General features: G+C 49.7%; 1 protein-coding gene across 1 annotated transcript in view; it reads right to left on the bottom strand.

Annotated features, from left to right (window-relative positions):
* Positions 1–1619: 1619 nt before the first annotated feature.
* The window catches only part of KIF5C (kinesin family member 5C), a 151209-nt gene continuing 140290 nt past the window's right edge, over positions 1620–12538 (bottom strand). The window contains exon 26 of the mRNA XM_041739887.1: positions 1620–5422. The gene's annotated coding sequence lies outside the window, so the exon portion shown is untranslated. The remainder of the gene's footprint in view (positions 5423–12538) is intronic.

Raw genomic sequence — 12538 nt, 5'->3', positions numbered from 1 at the left:
GCTCCGTGCAGAGCCGCTTGCCCCCAGGCCCCTCTGCAGCCCGGCCCCGGGGGCGCCCAGCCGTGAGTCCCATCACGGGGCACGCGCCCAACCCCCGGGGAGGGAGGCCCCAGGGCCGGGGACTCTGGCAGGGGAGCCCGCACCCCACCGCCGGCTCACCCGCGCCGTGCCAGTCCCACGATGCACCGGTCACCCCGCCGACATCCTCCCAGGCAGCACCCCGAGGCCCGCTGCCAGGGCACAGCCGAGGGGGAGCCCCCGCGCCTTCCCCTTGATCCTGAAATCCGCTCTGCAGCCGGGGCCTCCCAGAGGACGGCCTCCCCGCGAGTGCACCTGCTTCGGCCTCAGTATCACCCGCATTTAAAGTTCTACCCAAGGCACCCTGGTACCGGGAAACTGCCTCTTCCGAGCTCCTTGGAGAACAAGGACTTCGAGGAGGATGGAGAAGACCTCATAAAAGCACATCATTTGCTGCGCCCTCAATCCACTTACAGAGCGTTTGTTTATTGGCCCCCATCCTTTCCATTTTTAATTGATTAAAGCAGTTTACCGCCTGGCTCTCCTGCAACATTAAGCAAAGCACGAAGGAGAAAAAGATTTTACACACACAGCGCCTGCGGGCCCAGGCCCAGAAGGCTCCCCCGGGGAAGGGAAGTCATCCTGCACCAGCCTGTCGTTCCTCCCCGAAGGCTCCACACCGTGACAGTCTCTCTTGGCCTTCACACCTGTACATTAACACTAATAACCCGGGACCTTACAAAAAAAAAGACTTTATTTATTCATTCATGAGAGAGAGAGAGAGGCAGACACAGGCAGAGGAAGAAGCAGGCTCCATGCAGGGAGCCCGACATGGGACTCGATCCTGGGTCCCCAGGATCAGGCCCTGGGCTGAAGGCAGCGCTAAACCACTGGGCCACCCAGGCATCCCCTAATAACCCAGGACTTAAACAGAAGCACAAACATACCAACCCTTCCCAAAAGATGATCTTCCAACATACGCAGGGCCGGTGCATTAGCTGAAGAGTGTCACGAAGAAATTCGGCTACTACACTAGTCTACTGACCTTTAACTCTATCTTACCTTAAAAAAAAAAAAAAAAAACGAGTTTAAGACACTTTCCTGGGGATCCCTGGGTGGCTCAGTGATTTAGTGCCTCCCTTTGGCCCAGGGCTGATCCTGGAGTCCCGGGATCGAGTCCGAGTCCCGCGTCGGGCTCCTGCATGGAGCCTGCTTCTCCCTCTGCCTGGGTCTCTGCCCCTCTCTCTCCCTTTGTGTCTCTCATGAATAAATAAAATCTTTAAAAAAAAAAGGACACTTTCCTATATCAGTTGCTATCATTTTCAGCGCTGAAGGAACAAAGGTCAGTTCAATATTCAGTTCTCTTGGTTCCTCAATAAAAAAACAATAAAAATAGATATTCAGGCAAAGTAGAGGGCAAAAAGGTCAAGGTTGACTTTACTCCTGCTTCAAGTCTGAGAGGCTGTCCACTAAAATGAACTCTTCTTTTGAGAAACAAACAAACAAACAAACAAACAAATAAATAATGGTTCATCCTAACGCTGGCCTTGAGGCCTTCAATGAGAATGCCTTTAGGATGACTCAGGAAAAACCAGACGAGACAAAGTTTAACTCCATTTTATTTTCCACTCTTAGTATTTTTCAAATTATACAACATGCAGGCCGCCAGAGTATCCATACATCTTCATTGTAGAACCTAGAGGAGAACCAAACTTTTCCACGGGCCAGGGGAGGGTTACTTCCAGACCTTCTGTTACACGTACTATATATTACAGCATCATTACTTGGTATAAACGCCCGTCTTCCCCCTTAAATCACCAAAACAAGTGTGTCCACAAATTTTTTAATGAAAGCTACTGTACAGATACATCAAGCCCAGAGAACACACATCTGCAGCGCACATTACGTACTTTACAAACTAGACACGTATAACCCCACAGGATGCCCCAGTCCCCTTCCATCCGCACACGATGAAGTCTTTAGAACGGGTACCCAGATGTAAATGTGTAAGCAAGCTTCCTGGAGCAGTGCTTCCTTGGGCAGTTCCCTGGCCCTCATTCGATACTTTTAGAAAGGCGAAATTGTTAGTATTAAATGAAACCACATTAGACTATATGATGTTTCCTTTAGCTCGCTAGAGGGTGAGACAATGAAGTGAAATCCTCCCCCTTCTGGTGAAAAACTTCCCCAGCATGACATCTAGCCAGACTCTAAATGTCTTCTGCCCTGCTTAAAAAAAAAAAAAAAAAAAAAAAACGCTTCAAAGAGGGGGACTGTTAAGACTTTTATTTGTTTTCAGTTATTCCTCTAGGAAACGAGAACCAGTAATTCCCCATGAGTCTTGGTGATGGCTTGGTCTGGCCTTGGACAGAAATAGCACTTCTTCATGTCAAGTCAGGGCATCAAAAAGTCACTAGGTGCTACATTCTAGACAAACATGTTTATTTCTTCATTAATCCCAATTTCTATGAATTCTAATTCTTGCAATCACATGATACTATTTCCTTTAAGTGTTACCCCACGCTTCACCTCCCTACTACCTGCCCTTCAAACAAGCAAACTGTACAGCATTTGAAGAGGTGATGCATTTGTACAGAAGGCTCTAGTAATCGACCAAAACACATTTGGCATTAATATAGTTTAGTCTCCAACCATAAATCTTTTTTAGGTTTTAAAAGCACTTTATGAATTGATAATACAGTCAATGAAGGAATATACTACGTTATAAAAATGCAATTGGTTAAGTTGAATCCAACCATAAGTCTTGATATCCCAAACAGTATTTCTCTAATTTAACAATCCACCATCCTGCAGGTAGAGATTATCTGTATAAACCATCTGGCTATTCCCTTACAGCATCAAAAAGTAAACTTTCAAGAAGTAGCATGATACAAAATTATTCACAGAGGAAAAACACACGCACTCATTCTCTCTCTCTTCCTAGCTAAAAGGAGCACACAACCAAAAACGTGATCATAGGCTCAGCCATTCTGAAGTGTGGTTTTTATATTCAGAGTACAAATTTAAAGGAGTCATAATTTTTTTAAAAATGAAAATTGCATCAACGTGGCTTTTTAAAAAGTGGCCTACAGAGGATATGGTCGTGATATTGGTTTATCACATAAAGTAATATTCAGGGATCCCCTGGAATGTACTGTGTAATCCATCCCAATAATCTGCCCACTTTTTAGTCACAGTGTAGGAAAGTCAGCTTAGAGGTCCTATAAAGACTGCAGCTAGGTGAACTGACTGGCTGATCAGCAAGTAGCAAAATCATCTTTAAGAGACCTCGAAGCCAACTTTCTCTGTGAATAAAAGTAGTGTGAATTTTAGGAGTCCCTTGTGGAGATCAAGAAACAAGGAGCCACAAGTGAAGCATGTAGCTCTTTTTGACACACCAAAGGGCCAGGCAGTTCTTCAGAAACAGAACAGGGGTGCCCAGGGGAAAGTTACTTTGGAAAGAATTTAAGACAATCAAGTAACAAGCAAAGAATTATTGACCTTGGTTCAATCTCCACATGAATACAGTTGCATAACAGACAACAGTGGTGTGACAACTATTAATTGGCGATCCTCCCCAAGACCAACGTCGCAGCTTCTAAAGTCAGAGCCAATATTAACAGCAAGATTATAATCTATGGCATATGTTACTACCTGATAAAGTGTGCAAAACCTGCCCTACCAGGACCCTTCGACAGGGCAGCAGGTAGCCACCGAGCGGCTCTATCGGGCAAGTGCTGGCAACGTGAGAGAAATCAAAAGAATTTTTAAGGTGTAAATGAATGCGGAAAACCATCATCTTTGTGAAATAAATACTTCAGTAGCATTTGTCGCCTCCTTGCTCCTCTCAAAAAGCAAAACACATATAAACAAAGTGCAACATTTAACAAATAAATTAAGTCAAAGCAGCCTCGCTGTGTTAGGGGAATCTTATGCAAGAGAAGTTTGGGATTCGCAGTCCTCAGTGCTTTACACATGCACGTGCACGTGCATGCACACGCACACACGCTGGCTCACTCGCTCTACAACTCACACAGTGAAGAGAAAGCTCGAGGTGTCCCCGGCCGACATTTCGTTCAGTGGTGACAGCAGCAGGGACGGCGCCAGCTCCCGGGTCCTGGGGGGGCGCAGCGACAGGACGGGCCTGGCGGTCGCCCACTGACCCTCCGCCCCGTCGAGGCTGGTAGCAGCGCACGAGACCAGCTTAACTGAATCTGAGTCAGCTTCCCCGAGGACTCCACTGCTTGGAAATCAATCCTTTTTAAAATCCGCAACTGGAAGTTAAGAGTTGACTTAGCTTTAAATTCGTGTGTTGAAGACACTAGTAGTTAAATGTTAAAAAAAAAAAATTAAAAAAAAAATCCATCCATACCGATTTCTTCTAATTCGGCCTAAGACGAGAAAATCTATCTGATGCTAGAGAGAGAACTCAAATATTCAGCAACGGAGGGTTAAAAGAACTTACTCATAGGCACAAACCGGGGTCCCTCCCTCCCTCCCCCGGGCCCAGGGCTTCCTTTTCCAACTGCTGGAGGGATCCTGGACTTCACCGCAGCACCCCTCAAGGCTACAGATGGTGCCCTACAGGAAGCCCCCCAGGGCAAGCGCGGGGCCAGGGAGGGGGGCGCAGAGGGCCGCCCCCGGCCACTCATCCAGCTTGGCAGGCGGTCTACACTTCTGAAGGACGGACGGACGTTCACATGGGGCTGGCTGGCGCGGGGCGCCGAGGTTCAGGAGCAAGCAGCTCGGGCGAACTTGATGACTCTTTGCATCTACATGGATGGGTTCGAATGGACAAACTCTACATTGCTACTGTCAGATAACAGGTGCCCTACTACAGGGTGGATTTTACAGATCCAAAGATGTGACCGGGGTATTCGAAATGCTTCTTTGGGGTTGGTTTTTTTTTTTTTCCCCAGAAAAGTGTTCAGAATGAAAATTTTGAAACCTTATAGCAGCATTTTTGTTCCCTAAAAAATATAAAGTAACATGTGTTGTTTTTTGTTTTTTTTTTTTTTACAGGAAACCAGACAGTTGCAGCAGAGCATGATCCCCCATCTCCGCGGCACCCTAGGGTGGGTGTTGGCTGGGACAGCACACCACCCAGAAAGGAGGCTCCAGGGACCGCCCAGAGACCACCCAACGGCCGAGTCCCTGGTGCTGGTTCCCAGGAGTAAGCGGGTTCCTTCCGTAATCGTCTGCGTCAGATTTCTCAGGAGGAAGAAAGTCCAAACACACGTCTGTACACACACAGATTCTACACAGCTCAAATATCTGAAACTGGTGTACTGCAGATGGCTGGGTAAGCAAGTGTAAAAGAAAATGGAAACTGTGTAGGAGGGGAAAAAAAATAAAGGAATTGGTGATTAATGTAGTCCTTGACATGCTACGTGGAGAGCCGTACCTGTGGAGAGAGAACACAGGAGTTAGAGCCCACGATGGAAATTCACTCCTCGGGGAGGTGTTTTGATATGTGGAATAACTGGAGTAATATTTAGATAAATATGCTAGGATATTTAGACCAGAGCTGCCCAACAGAAATACCACGTGAGCCACACATTTCATTTTTCTTTTTAGATTTTCAAGTGGTCACATTACAAAGTGGGAAGAAGCAAGTTAATTTTAATAATATATTTTATTTAACCCAATAAATTCAATATACTGTCATTTCAACATGTGACCAGTATTCCATACTGAGAAGTCTTCTGTTACAGTAGCGCTGTGCAGACACCTTAGTCTTTTTTCCACAGTGCTGGCCGTGTGTGCACACTTATACCTTCAGCACAGCTCCACTTGGACTGGGCCGCCTTCCAAGGGCTCCGCGGCCACACGCGGCGAGTGGCTGGCATCCTAGACGGCACGGCCTCCGCTTGCTGCCGTCGCCCTGGCGAGTCTCCTCCAGAAGGCCGCGCCTATTCCTCACTCCCGAGGGGTTCTCGGACACCACTTGCCCGTGCCAGGGATTCTGAGGCACATCAGACACGGTCCCTCACCCCGGACCCAAAGTTGCACCTCCTTGGGCAGATGAAGTTACTCGAGGGCAACCCCTCTGGTTTCACTCCGCTTCCCACTGGAGCTCCATTCCGTCACGCTCAGGTCTCCAGGACAGAGAAGTCTGGGCAAGTCCTGGCTCAGAGGTCAGCCCCGAGTGGCCTGTCACCTTCGGACCAACTCCAGGAACAGCCACTCTCAGGAAGGAACCGAAAGGTCCAGCTTCCCCCACCAGTGGGAAGCCCTGGTCAGTCTGTGGTCTTCCTACAGGTTCGGTGCAGAGCCCGCCGGACGGGTGGGGCGGGGAGGGGGCAACAGCAGGATGTAGAGCCCCATCCTCGAGGAACGTGGCAAATGCCCAGCACGGAAATATGACACACGCTAAGAGAAACCCAAGTGCCCGTCGGATTTTAAAAGGAGCTGCACGACCTGACGCATCGTGCCCTAAGCGCCTCGGGAAGGCCCAGATCCCCGTTCAGGGCTCAGCTGTGGCAGACACCCACCTGATTCCCGCTCCGATGCTCCCCCCAATGTTTTTTCTCTTCTCTCTCCCGATCCCTATGTTATAATATCGTAAGCAGCCTCACGTATTTTAGATAAAGAAGAAGGATGTACATTATAAATAAACAAAAAATTCAGGGTGTAGAAAGGGGTTAGAAAAGTAGGTAAGAGCAAAGTGGGTGGGGGGAGAAGAGGAAAAGAAGAACTGAAAAAAGTAGGAAAAAAGAGGCAATACACCTCCTCCCAGAGGCAAATACCCCGACAGCTCACTTGGTAGTTACCATCTCTTGCTCCAAGGCCGTTAAGTGTTCACAGGTATAAAGCTGCTCAATTAAAAATGGCTTCAGTCACATTATATGGTTAATATTTATGCCAGTTTTAGAGGTCAAAGGGAGATTTGTCTATGGGAAGAGCATCTTTTTTTTTAATTAATTAATTTATTTTTAAAGACTTTATTTATTTATTCATGAAAGACACACACGGAGAAGCAGAGACACAGGCAGAGGGAGCAGCAGGCTCCACGCGGGGAGCCCGACGTGGGACTGGATCCCGGGACCCCGTGGTCACGCCCTGGGCTGAAGGCCGTGCTAAACCGCTGAGCCACCCAGGCCACCCTAAAAAAAAATTTTATTTAAATTCAATTTGCCAACGTATGGTGTAACACCCAGTGCTCATGCCGTCAGGCGCCCCCTCAGTGCCCGGCCCCCCGGCCCTCCAGCCCCCCTTTTGCAGCCCTTCGTTGGTTCCCCAGAGTCAGGAGCCTCTCGCGGTTGGTCTCCCGCTCTCATTTTTCCCACTCGGTCTGGGAAGAGCAGGTTTAATGTGCAGCCTTTCTGGTGAGATTCTGTACTTATGATTAGGACAAGAAATGAAAGCTCTGAGCCTGGTCCTAGTGGTCCTCTAAATTCATTTTGAGCTGAAACCCAGTCAGCGTGGGGATGCTTTCCAAACACCACCGCGCGGATCCCCATTCGCCCCCCATCCCCGGGCTCTTCTCCCAAGCCCGCGGCCTCAGGATCAGCTACGGGTCACCGGGTCAGAGGAGGTTCTCGGGGTGCCCGGAGCCGGGGAGGTGCCTCGAGCAGACCCCCTCCGTGGGGCGGCTCAGCTGTGCCCGAAGCCCGTGAAGTCAGATCTCGGCCGGCCACCTTCCGGTCGCGTCTCCGGCCATCCCCGGCCATCCCCCGGCCATCTCCCGGACATCCCCGGCCATCTCCCGTCCATCTCCCGTCCATCTCCGACCATCTCCCACCACCATCTCCCGGCCATCTCAGGCCATCTCCCGCCACCATCTCCCGGCCATCTCAGGCCATCTCCTGCCACCATCTCCCGGCCATCTCAGGCCATCTCCCGCCACCATCTCAGGCCATCTCCCGCCACCATCTCCCGGCCATCTCCCGCCACCATCTCCCGGACATCCCCGGCCATCTCCCGGACATCCCCGGCCATCTCCCGTCCATCTCCCGTCCATCTCTGACCATCTCCCGCCACCATCTCCCGGCCATCCCCGGCCATCTCCCGCCATCCCAGTCATCCCCGGCCATCTCCCGCCATCCCCGGCCACCCCCTGGCCATCTCCGGCCATCCCCGGACATCCCTGGCCATCTCCCAGCCATCTCCCGGCCATCCCCGGCCATCTCCCGCCATCCCCGGCCATCCCCGGCCATCCCCGGCCATCCCCGGTCATCTCCCGCCATCCCCGGCCATCCCCGGCCATCTCCCGGCCATCTCCGGCCATCTCCGGCCATCTCCGGCCATCTCCCAGCCATCTCTGGCCATCCCCTGCCATCTCCCGGCCATCTCCCGCCATCTCCGGCCATCCCCGGCCATCTCCCGGCCATCCGCACGCCAAGATGCGGCCCGTCCCGGGAACCGCAAGGAAGGAGGAGGAAGCCACCAAAGCAGACCCCGCCTGCTTAGTCGCCTCCAGCAGGACCATGCAGGGAGGCCACCAACACGGGCCCTTTGTTCTAAGGACGCGGTTCTTCATCCTGAGCACAGATCTCTACAGCCCTGTGCCAGCGCAGTCCCTCCAGCAGGCCTAAGGAAGGAGCCAACCAGGAGGCCCCATCCATCCCCCAGCTGGGTGAAAGCGCATCTCCTCGATAAATGCAGGAGGGAGAACGGATAGGCCAACGCGTTAGCTCCTGGAGAAACCGCCTGAGGGTTCTGAGCGCAGAGCCAACCCCGGGAGGCTGGCAAAGGCTGAGACCATTGAAAACCCAGGTCTGGGGACGCCCGGGAGGCTGAGTGGTTGAGCGCCTGCCTCCAGTCCAGGGCGTGACCCGGGGTCCCGGGATCGAGTCCCGCGTCGGGCTCCCAGCATAGAGCCCGCTTCTCCCTCTGCCTCTGTCTCTGCCTCTCTCTGTGTCTCTCAGGAATAAATACATAAAATCTTTAAAAAAAGAAAACCCAGTTCTGTTGATGACCTTAGATGGCTCAGAGTCGTTACTCACCTAAAAGCACGGTCGTGGCCCAAGTGACCTGCTACGAGGCTGTCCCTGGGCCTCTGCCAAACTGGAGATGGCACCCCAGAGTGACAACGTGTGACCAGACTCAGAAGGGAATAAAATCACCTTTCTTTAGAAGGAGTGAGAAATTAGCTGAACAAAGAGGCTAATTATCCAAGGGATTTACAAGTATTTAGAGATTTTCCCCCCAACTTCAGATTTTGTAATTGCCTGCAAGTGGATTTATGCTTAAGTCAAACAGTACAGTTTTTTCTTTTCTTTTGCCTTCCTATGATTCAATGCCCGCATTGTAAGAATTGCCAGTTGCTCCTTACGTATCACTGCTGAAGAGAAGCGAATCTACCTCACAGGCGCGTTGGTGCAACCGCTGCCCTTCCAGGTCATGATTGCTTCCTTTGAACTCACAATGCTGGTTTCCGAGTCCCGTGCCACAGTGTCCACCTGCCCTGGGCCCCGCTTTGCCTATGCGTTTTAGGCCTGTCCCCATAACCACCGTAACATCGGCTAATGCTTGTGCGACCCTGATTACGGCCACACACTCTCCTAGGACCTTTCACTCTTCTTTCACATTTCTCATTCAATCCTCAGAGCAAGCCTGTGACAAAGAAGGTGCCCGGGTGGCTCGGTTGGTTGAGCACCCGACTTAGGCTCAGGTCATGATCCTGGGGACCCGGGATCGAGTCCCACATCGGGCTCCCTGCATGGAGCCTGCGTCTTCCTCTGCCTGTGGCTCTGCCTTTCTCTCTCCCTGTGTCTCTCATGAATAAATAAATAAAGTCTTCTAAAAACAAAAAAATAAAAATAAATAAAAGAACACACTGCAGCTGAGAGAATGCACAGGTATGAGAATCCAGAGTCACCCATTAAGCAAAATATTAAACCGATTTGCCAAACTGCAGTGATGCCATTTTGCTAAGTGTTTGTCTTAGAAAATAATCGCATTTCATTAAACATGGCATTTATGTTAGCAGTTGTGATATTTAAAATTTTTGTTTCAATTTATACCAATTATATAAAACATATCAAGACATACACCCAGTAATATAAAAGCTCTTTGGTGTCGATACTTTTTAAAGATTATAAAAGGTTGTAGGGCCAGAAACTTCAGGAATGGCTGCACAGCGGATCAGAGTTCATGGTCCAGGATCTACCAAAGACACACTGTGTGTGATCTCAACAGTTCACCTGGCCTCTGTAGAAGACAGGATGACGTAATGTCACCACGGGCCAACACCGCATGCCCGCTCTGTGCCAGGCACCTGCCTAAGTGCTCTGTATTAATGCACTTAATCCTCACAGCCACCCTGTACGTAGGAGCAGTCACTGGGCACATTTTCCAAGGACGAGGAGGCAGAGAGAGATGAAGTAGCTCTCCTAGTAGTGACCAAGCTGGGATTAAACCCCAGGCAGCCTCGTTCCAAAGCCTGAACCCACAATCACCAGCTATTCAGCCTGCCTGTGGCAAAGAGTCCCCTTGCAACGAGGCAATTCACATTCTTGTGACCTAATCATTAATTACTAGGATTTTCCAACAGCAGTAGCAGTTGAACGGCCCAGTGGCACGGATGTAGACCACGTGTGTGGCTTAGGGATCCCACATGACCTGCTCTAAAGGAAGCTTCCTGACTTCACTACTTCAGAGGGTCAAATTTAAAAGCAATTTCTTGCCCACCCTCCATGTGGGGTTGAACCCATTTCTGCTGTGGGCACGAGTCAACTCATCTATTTTAGGTATATATGATATTTTTTATTTGCAATTAAGTGGGCATCAAAACCAGGAGAATGGTCACAGTGAACCCCACCAATGATGCAAGATGGTTCGGATCCAGGTGTTCGGGACAGAGAGAAGAGTAACAAGAAGGAAAGACAGAGATTTAAAAAAGCAAACAGAGTATAAACGAGGAAGTGCCAGTGTGGGAAGCTTAGCCTGAGCCTAAGGACAACCTAAGGCCTGAACTCTCAGGGGTCTTGTTGCTCTCTTAGTCAACAGTGAGAATGAAAATTCCATTCTGGGGATCCCCGGGTGGCTCAGTGGTTGAGCTCCTGCCTTCAGCCCAGGTGTGATCCTGGGGTCCCGGGATCGAGTCCCACATCGGGCTCCCCACAGGGAGCCTGCTTCTCCCTCTGCCTGTGTCTATGCCTCTCTCTGTGTGTCTCTCACGAATAAATAAGTAAAATCTTTAAAAAAAAGGAATTTAAAGACATTATTTTTACTAACAACTAACAGATACATTCACAATAAAGGTCTTAAAGGAGTAAAATCTGAAGAACACAGGTCCATCCCACGGGACTATCACTGATCCTGCGAGTGTCACAAACCAGAGATACGGAGATCATAACAGAGTACCTGTCTGCTTTGATGGCTCTTTGTAGTTACATCCACCCACGTGACCCCGCTCTAAGTTGCAGACTTGCTTCTCCAGGGCTGTTTTCTTTATGCCTCAAAACGTGCAATCAGAGTCTAAAGACACAATCACTTCTTCTCTAAGAGGCCAAATAAGTTCCTATTAGCTTTACCACTGTGATTTTACCAAATATTTTATCACAGTTTATCAAAATTTTATTTTTTTAAAGATTTTATTTATTTATTTGAGACAGAGAGAGAGAGAGAGAGAGAGAGGAGGAGGAGAGGGAGAGGGACAAGCAGACTCTGTGCTGAGTGCAGAGCCTGACATGGGGCTCAACCCCATGACCCTGAGATTATGACCTGAGCTCGAAACCAAGAGTTGGACGCCCAACCAAATGAGCCACCGAGGTGTCCCCAAAACATTATAGGGTATGATTTCTAGATTTAACATATGTGGTTTTTAATAAAAGTATAGTCCTCAAAATATCAGTCTTTATCTACATCAACAAAGTGAGAGGCATCCTGGGGCCTGCCTTCATTTCATAGTATTCTCAATTTTATGTTTTTCTTTGCACAAAAATCTGAAGCATTAACATGTGCATATTCTAGGGGCGCCTGGTGGCTCAGCTGCTTAATCATCTGACTCTTGATTTCGCCCCAAGTCATGACCTCAGGGTTGTGAGATGGAACCCCGTGTGGGACTCTGGGCTCAGCAGGGGCTCTGCTGCTCTCTCTCCCTCCCCCTCACCGCCATTCTCTCTCTCTCTCTAATAAATATATCTTCAATTTAAAAAGTGCATAGTCTACATTGTCTTGCTGACTACCTTGCAACCAAGTATTCCCATGCAACTTCAGCCCCACACACACTTAATGCTATGACCAAGGGGACACTCCTCCTTGCAACTTAAGCATCCTCCCACTAAAGCTGGACTCAACAGGACAATGATGTGTCCCACCTGCAAGAAGACAAAGTGGCCTGAAGGTGTGCAGTGATTCTGCAGTGGGCTTTTCTTTTCCTTTTTTTTAAAGATTTTACTTTTAGGGACGCCTGGGTGGCTCAGTGGTTGAGCATCTGCGTTCCGCTCAGGGCATGACCCGGGATGGGGGTCCTGGGATCGAGTCCTGCATCGGGCTCCCTGCGTGGAGCCTGCTCCTCCCTCTGCCTGGGTCTCCGCCTCTCTCTGTGTGTCTCTCATGAATAAATAAATAA

Source organism: Vulpes lagopus, chromosome 24 (genome assembly GCF_018345385.1).
Source record: "Vulpes lagopus strain Blue_001 chromosome 24, ASM1834538v1, whole genome shotgun sequence".
NCBI lineage: Eukaryota > Metazoa > Chordata > Mammalia > Carnivora > Canidae > Vulpes > Vulpes lagopus.
This window is presented reverse-complemented; position numbering and strand designations above follow the sequence as displayed.